This window comes from Talpa europaea (genome assembly GCF_964194135.1).
Source record: "Talpa europaea genome assembly, chromosome: 3".
Classification (NCBI taxonomy): domain Eukaryota; kingdom Metazoa; phylum Chordata; class Mammalia; order Eulipotyphla; family Talpidae; genus Talpa; species Talpa europaea.
In genome coordinates this window covers 37,155,173-37,163,867 of record NC_140069.1, presented here as the reverse complement: position 1 = coordinate 37,163,867, position 8,695 = coordinate 37,155,173, and positions in this window count along the sequence as shown.

The following is an 8,695-nucleotide window of genomic DNA, read 5'->3' as shown; positions in this document are numbered from 1 at the left end:
AGGAATACTGGGAGATATTCCCAGGCCTGAATCACCAGCAGGCACCATGTTGGCAACCCTTCACAACCTTGCTGATGACAAATTGGGTGGGAATCATCTTGGAACTTACCTTCCCTCGATATTATTAGACCCTGAGGTCAAATACTTGATGAGAACTATAGCCACCCCAGGAAGTAGCAAGTCAGTTAGTGGTTAAAAAACTAAAATCAAGGGGATCCACCCCTGGCACACAAATAGGCCAGGTCTCTGCTAGTTACTACCTGCCTGCCGACAAGCAAGCCACACTTCTGCAGCCAGCCAGCAAGCACCCCAGGACCACTCAAAACATAGATGACTGATGAGCAGACACTGCTCCCAGATGCCCTCTGTGAGCACCCTGCCAATGCCAGCCAAAGCATTGCAGTACCTCTGCGTATTCCCCCTCCCCACCACACAGATCTCAGCTAAGACAGTGCCAGAACCCGCGGCTGCTTTTGTGGCAGCTGAGGTGACACAGCAAACCCTAGCCTGCAAGGAATACAGATAATTCCCACCCATGTCGTCATCAGCAAGGTTGTGAAGGGTTGCCAACATGATGCCTAGGGGTGATTCAGGCCTAGGAATATTTCCGAGGATTCCTTGCCTCCCAGACCAGCACTGTAAGGATGGATTTTGGCTTCCTTCACCTATGGGTTTGGTGCTTTTCAGACTGGTGTTATTAGAGCAACAGTGATGGAAAAACTGAAACTGTGAAAAGCCCCTGTATAATTCCTTTGTGCTTTATGACCAACTAGAGAAAATTTTGAGGGAAAATCCAGCAATAAACCAATTCTGATATCCTTCTCTATAATAATTACCAACTTCCAGTTTTCATTGAAAAATATAGTTCCCTAGAATATTAATAAATATTTATTTACCATTGATGTTACTGCCTTTCATTTCTATGATTGATTCTGGGGAAAACTGGAATAAATAAAGTTAAAGATGTTTCTTTACTGCAAGACTTTTTACGCATCTTCAAATATTTTGCAATCTTCCAGGAGGATGAAAAAGCATGCATTTTACCCCAAATAATATGACCACGGGGCTCATTTCAGTTAGGATTTGGGGTGGGTGATCAGGTGGGGCAAAGTATCTCAGGAGAAAATATACTCTGGAATTTAATTTTGAAAAACACACATCTGCTTTCCAAAACTATTCCTGGAAAACTGATGAAGTTATGTTTTTACCTGAGGATAGCCAAAAATGATTTAAAGTATCTTATGCTCAAAAATACATTTTTAAAATGCTGAATAAAATTGTTGGATGTTCCTATGATTATTGTGTGATGATTTAGAAAATTTTAAACATTTCTCTTATTTCTTAATATTGGAAAATAGCATACAATAGTTTTATTATTCAGCAATTCAGCCATGTTATTGTGGGGAATCAATATTTTTATTTCTATTGGTCCAAAGATAACCACACTTACATTACCTACCTTTCAAAACTACAATTTCTAAATTATCATTTCCTGGTGAGAAATTCTTTTTTGAAATGACTTTTTTCATTTTTCTTTCAAAGAACTTCCATGTACTGTATTTATTTGTAAAATATTCTTTCTCTCTCACTGATAGGTGTAGAGGCATTTAGTTGAGAATCCTTACTAAATACTTAGAATAAAATATTCAAGGAACAAGTCCTTCTATAGTATAACAAAATATTCAAGAAACAAGTTCTTCTACAGTATAACTATAATCAAAAACAAAAAGTATAGATATCTTTCTAGAACTTAACAGGGGAGTGGGGTATGGAGTAGTGGTAAATCCAGTTTAAAAATCCTTCTAACATAATGACCTTTAAATAATCTACCAGTGTACAATTGATCTCTTTTGTTGACTAGGCCCCAAGGGCTTTCCTTGATAAGATTCTACTTCAAATCATTCAGCTTAAATTGCAAACAACTGGACCTTCCAGGTCTTCGGCTTACTGTGCAAAAACTGGTTTTAAAATATCCTGATCTGTATTGAACTTTACTAAATTTCTGCTCTGGGTACATAAAGCATAGCAGTCAACACAGATAGGTTTGTAAAAGAAGAAAACTACTAAAAACTTAATAATACCAAAAACATTATAAGCAATCAAGGTAGACCAGTAATTAATTTTACTTCTTATCCCTTAAATGAATATAAATAGTTCATCAAAGATTATGTTGTTTGAAAACAACTAAAATTTGGGTTATATTTGGAAAAAAAGCTACTAGCTGTTTATTGACTTTTTTATACATATATGTAGGCTTTTGAGGAATTAATTTTTCAACAGAGAAGGTGTCTTTAGAGAAGAGCATATGAAATCAAAGACTTGCTAAACTTAGATATAAAATCATTTAAAAGTCACTAAAAATCCTTACCTCCTCTGATCTTGAATGAGAGTACTTAATGTTTGACTGCTCTTGATTTTTTTTTTTTTTTATAGAGGCATGCTTTATTTGTTTGCTGGTTTGTTTGTTTTTTGTTTTGTTTATACATGCACTGGGTACAGTCAGAAGCGCGGGAGGGTGAGAGAATTCACCAGAGCCAGAGCGGGGAGCAGAGCAGACAGAAGGACCGAAGTACACTGCTGAGGGGAGCAGCGGGCGGCAGGAGAGGTCTGCGCGCCATGTGGGACCCTCCTCCAGTGGCCTGGGAGCAGCCGGGGATCGAACCGGCGCCGCAGAGGCCGCGGGCAGCTTCGCAACCCAGCGCTCAACCGCTGCGCCACCGGGGAGGCCCCTGCTCTTGATTTTTGCTGAATTATATTGATTAATCTCAAAACTGCACCTAAGATGTTGTACGTTGGAGGAAAGAAATAATCCGTCTCTTTGGGGGAAAAAATTTATTTTCTTCACTTATCCTCAGAAGTAAGGGCATTTGAATTTTAACAATATATCCTGACTGCAACTGAATTTGCCAACACCTAAGTCAACCACACTGAAACTGAAGTCTCTTACAAGTAATTGCAGGAGAGCAAAATAGATTTATTTTGGAGGTAGATTAAAACTATAAAATAATTCCTTTAAAATAAGCAACTTGAATTAACGTGCAGCTATTCTTGAGAGTATCATAAAACAGAGATTTAGTTTAAATAGTATATATAATATCCTTTAAAGGGTTTCTGTACAATGTACAAAATTTACAGTCAATTTAGGTTAAATACTAAATTGGTATATATCAGTGAAAACTTTTTGTCAAGATGTTAGTCACACTACCAGTTCCCAAAATTCTGAAAAGAAATGAAAGCTATCATATGTATAAGTGTTAAAACATATTTTCAACATGTGAGCAATAAAATGAGTATGAAAATACCAGATGGTATTGCATTCAATGGCACTTTAATATATTACTTTACCCTTCATTTGTTAGGAAATAGGGAATTTTTTTTCATAATGGAGATGAGTTATTGCTTTAGAATTTAAATTTAGACCCCCAAATTTCTGAAATGGGATCTAATACTAAAACTATTGTTACACTGAAATATTATTTTCTACAAAAATTTCAAATAAAATAAGTATGAAACAGTTATGCCTCTAATTTAACTCAGTGTATTTTTAAAAAAAACCTCTTAATATTCACAAAGATATTAATCTTAGGGATATCTTCTCAATTGTTTTTTAAAAGCTAGCATATCTGGAGTTATTCTGGCTTTGGAGAGGATAGATATTCATAAATGTTGGATATAGTGATCAACTCTCACTATAGCACTACACCATCCATTTCATGAGTTTCCCTTAGAGAAACTCCTTTAGTTCTCAAGTGAGACAGGTAACCCGAGCTTGATCAATTAATTGTAACATTTGTTGTTTCAAAATGGATGGCTAAATTTTGGGTGCATGACCCAAATTATTTAGAACCAATTCCTACACTTTTTCTGAGATTATTTAGAAATAATCTCTTTTTGTGTTACAGAGAATGTAGGTTAGTATAATAACAAGGTTTATGAAACAATACAAGGTAATATAATAGGAAGTAGAAATGAGTCTACTTTAGATTGAGATTTTATTTAGCATTGTCCTCTATAAAGAGATGACATTGTAGGAAACTAAAAAAAACTAGAGAGGAAGACTCAGAAACAAAGAAAAAAGTAAGGGAAATATTTAAAAATAAATTGAAACAAGAAGACTTACTATTTGGCATGAGAAAGAATGGCCTCAGCAAATCATCACTGAATTTCGATTTTAAATTCCTATCTTGTTGGTAATAAATGCAAAGCATGGGCCTCCCTGGAGGTGCAGCGGTTGAGCGCTGGGTTGCGGAAGCTGCCCACAGCCTCTGCAGCGCCGGTTCGATCCCCGGCTGCTCCCCGGACACTGGAAGAGGGTTTCACATGACCTCTCCTGCCGCCTGCTGCTCTCCTCAGCAGTGTACTTCCGTCCTTCTGCCTGCTCTGCTCTCCGCTCTCACTTGGTGAATTCTCTCATCCTCCCACGCTTCTAACTGTACCCAGTGCTTGTATAAATAAATAAAAATAAATCTTTTAAAAAAATTTAAAAAAATAAATGCAAAGCAAATTGGATCCTCATAGATTACTCTGTCTATCCCTTACTTGGAATGTTAGTGTTAGTGTGCAGACTGTGGGGTATTCCAAGTCACCCAAATGTGCCCAATGTAAATGGGATCTACCACCTAAAGACACAACAATTTTTTAGTGTGAAAGAACTTTAATAGGATAGTTTGCATAAAGAGAGATGATCAGAGTTTTACAGTGAAACATCCAAAGTTACCCATCCCCTCATGAGTCAATGCCTAGTCAAACAGAGTTGTCCTAAAGCAAAGCTGCTGAGACCAGACAACCTGACGCAAGCCTAAGGCACCCTCTGTCTGGGGACCATAGAACAGGGGCAGGGGGGTCTAGGAGAGTTATGAAAGTAGTAAAATCAGAACAGATCAAGGTGAGGACTGACATTGTCAGCCTCCAGATGTGTTGCTCACCCACATCTTTTCCAAGAGTCACTACATGTCTTGGCTCCATGTGTTAGGGGGAAATGATGTCCTGAGATAATCAGGCACCCCGTTTTGTATCGGGGTTGCTCTACAACACATGTGCTTCCTTCTAAGTCCCCTAAGTCCCCAGTATAAATAAAAAGCTGAGAAGTGGGACTTCTTTACATGTCTCTCTACTTCATGTGCCTCCTCCAAGTCTCCTCTCCAAGAGTTCCCTCGCTTCTCCACCCAACTCTACCCTTCCTTAAGTGGGGCAAGGGACATTGAATCTCCCCTTTTTATGGAGAGTAAACTATGTAACACTAGGATACTCCAACATTACACTGAATTGAGAAGAATGTATTTTCTTTTCATGTCAATTTATATAGTTACCTTTGGCTAGTTGTATATAACTAATGCCAGTAAGAAAACAATCATTGTAAAATTTTCCTTACCAATAACGCTAAGAAACTCTTTTTTTAATATTTATTTATTTATGCATACAAGAACTGGGGTTATGCATACAAGAACTGGGGTACAGGCCAGAGGAGTGTGGGAGGTGAGAGGATTCACCAGAGACAGAGTATGGAACAGAACATGCAGATTGACTGAAATATACTGCAGCAGCAGGTAAGTGAGGAAAGGTCTGCTGCACCATGTGGGTAGCTCCCTGGCCAGGGATCAAACTCATGCTGCAGTGGCTGCAGATAGCTTCATAGGTTGAGTCTTAACCCCTTCCGCCACCAGGGAGGCCCAACACTAAGAAATTCTAAGGTAATCTGTTCAGTGTTCTTTATAGGGAAATTGACCAGACTTTAGTATTCACAACATTTTCTTGCAGAAGTAATGCCATCAGCCTTGAAAATTCTGTTTCCTCTTTATTATTTTAAATTGTTGCATTATAAAAATGTAAAGCACATATTTACAGTTTATCATTATAAGGAGTATAAATATATGAATGTAGATAAACATCATTATTTAACCAAAAATGGTATGATAAACAAAACCATTGAGTAGGAACCTCTCTCCTACTTGTTTTCTCTTAATAATATCCAGGATAAAAAAGCAGAATATGCATGGAGGTTAACAGAATGGGGGTGGATATTCATGTTTCACTCAAAGTGCTTGAAGACTTGTCCTTAGGGAAGTTCTTTGAAGTTCTGCATGAAAAGACAGAGCATTAAGTTTTGTTTTCTTTTCTTTATCATGTATATGTGGAGGAGGAAGATGATGATTGAAGGGCCTGATAATCATGAACACTTATGACTTTTTCAACAATGGGAAAAGTCTTTGACATAAAGAAATACAAACAGTAAAGTTAGTGAGTCACAAAGCCATGGAAGAGTGGCATCTCAAATGTTGCATCTATGCACAGAATAGAAATTATAGTTTTCTTTCAGCTAAAATTTTGTTTGGCAAAAAAATATTTCCAGGGCCTCCCTGGTGGCACAAGAGGTTAAGCACAGCACAATTAAGCAATCCACAGCCTCTACAGCAGGATTTTGATCCTCGGCCAGCCAGGGAGCTACCTACATGGCTCAGCAGACCTCTCCTGTCTTGTCCGCTGCTCCCCTCAGCAGTGTATTCAGTCAGTCTGCCTGTTATGCTCCCCACTCCCCGGCTCTGTTACTGGTGAATCCTCTTACCCCCCACCATTCCCCACACCCAGTTCTTGTATGCATAAATAAATAAATCTTTTAAAAAAATTTCCATCATTTCACTAATTTCAGGATGCTTTGGAATTTTACAATTTAGGGATTAAAACTTGATGACAGTGGCATATATATTAATAGATAAAAATAAAGAATGTTTTGCAACAAAATGTGTTAATAATTCCAACCAACCGCATTCTGGAAGTAATTGAATTAACTGTCAATCTTCTTGTCTTTTCAAAACTCTAGAAAAATATTACAATTTTACTGTACTACACATATATATACACAATAGTACTATATTCTTCCCATTATTTTGAGAATTACAATAGTACCTAATAATATAATTTTAATAAAAATACTGTTTTTCCACAAATAAAATTTCAGAGTAATTTTTAGATAAAATATTTCTCCCCAAAATGTATTTGTGTTCTTTTATAAGATAAGATTGCATTTTATTCTATTTCTTTTCAAACTTACAATCTCTACAATACAAACATTGCCTTTATATTAGCATATAAATACCAATATATGGCAAATTCTCATTGAGTGCCCAGCAAGTAACTGGTACCATCATAAGCACTAGAGTTCTAGCAGACTATAAAACAGAAAAAAATTACCTGAGTTTATGGGGGTCTCCATTTTGACTAGAAAGGGGAAGGGGAGTAAAATCAACCCTACAGGCATTGAGTAAATGGTATAAACATGAAAAATGACGTTGTTTTTGGAGTTGTTGGGTTTGGCGAGTGGGGTCCTTGGGTTCAGTCTGGGAAAGGTTTCACCAGAGCTCCCCTTTCACCAGACTGGCATGTTCCCAGGCGAGTTCCTCCACGACAGAGACATTAGTTATATCCAAAAGGGCAGGTTCATTATAAAAGGGAGAGAAGAATAAAAGACATTTGCGTAGACACAAATGGGCAGAAAGGGCTATTGGTTAAGACAGAGGCCTACATGGTCGCAGGAGGGGTCCTTGAGGAGAGCTGCCTCTGCTGAGGGAGGTCAGTGAAGAGAAGCCCCAGCACAATATAGGTCACGGGCGGGCAGGAAGGCTGCTGCCCTGTGCAAGAACAGAGAGTTAGAGAAAAGTTGCACCTGCATGGGCACAGGCAGAGCAGAGGACTGCTACGTCTAGCCAGTGCAGAGATTGCACTGATACAGCCTTCTCTTTGCGGGGGGCTCACTCCTTCTTGGGGTGATTTGTTTGTTGTTGACTTTGAAGAAACTATGTAGAATTTGAAAGGGACCAAATTCTACAATGGCCCTCAGTCTCCACATCTTTACCTTTGGGTCTGTGCTCCTGACGACCTCTACAGTAGTCTGATACCTGCTTGGGTCTTGCGCTTTGAGATCCGGGCATTGGTGCCTGAGGATCTTAATTAATATAGTTGGGTTAATGGCTATGTGTGAGCCAGATTTCTGATCTTGTGGCCCCTCCTTTCCAGTTTTTCTATTCTTATCCTCCATCAAAAAACACTAATATAATTGTATAATTTTTTAAAACATAGGTTCACTTTGTAAGGTATGAAATTATGTCTCAAGTACCACAATCAACAGAACATTTTGTTTTTAATTCTGAATTTCTTTTCAACCTCATCACTTGAATGGAGAAAGAAATTAAATATGATTCAAAGCCATTTCCTTCGAATTTTTCTTTCTGTTTGAGGACATTTTGTGGACATTAAAAATCATATCTTTCATTTAGAGATCATCTCTCATGCCATTGAAAATTTATAATTTCCAACATGTAGAGGGAAAAAACCAGCCTTAACCTTATAATCTTTGTTTATATTATTATTCTGAGGAGGTATGAAAAGAGTTTTTACATTGTACAAAGTGATGACATTTTGTTGCATAGTCAAATAAACTTGCAAACAATTGCTACAAAGTCTCTGACTTTACCCTGATAAGAAATTTAGGGTCCTTGCTGCTTTTTCAAGATTTTTTAAAATCTACTTTATAGTACACAAAAGTTAAATACTATTTTCAAATATAGTTTTCTCTAAGGGAGAGCTAAAGTTTTGACCCCTAACTGAAAAACATCCTCAACTCATTTAAATGTCACTTCTTTTCCAAATGGATACAGTTGAAGGGGTGGGGTTTCATTATATTTTCCTTGGCAGCAAAACC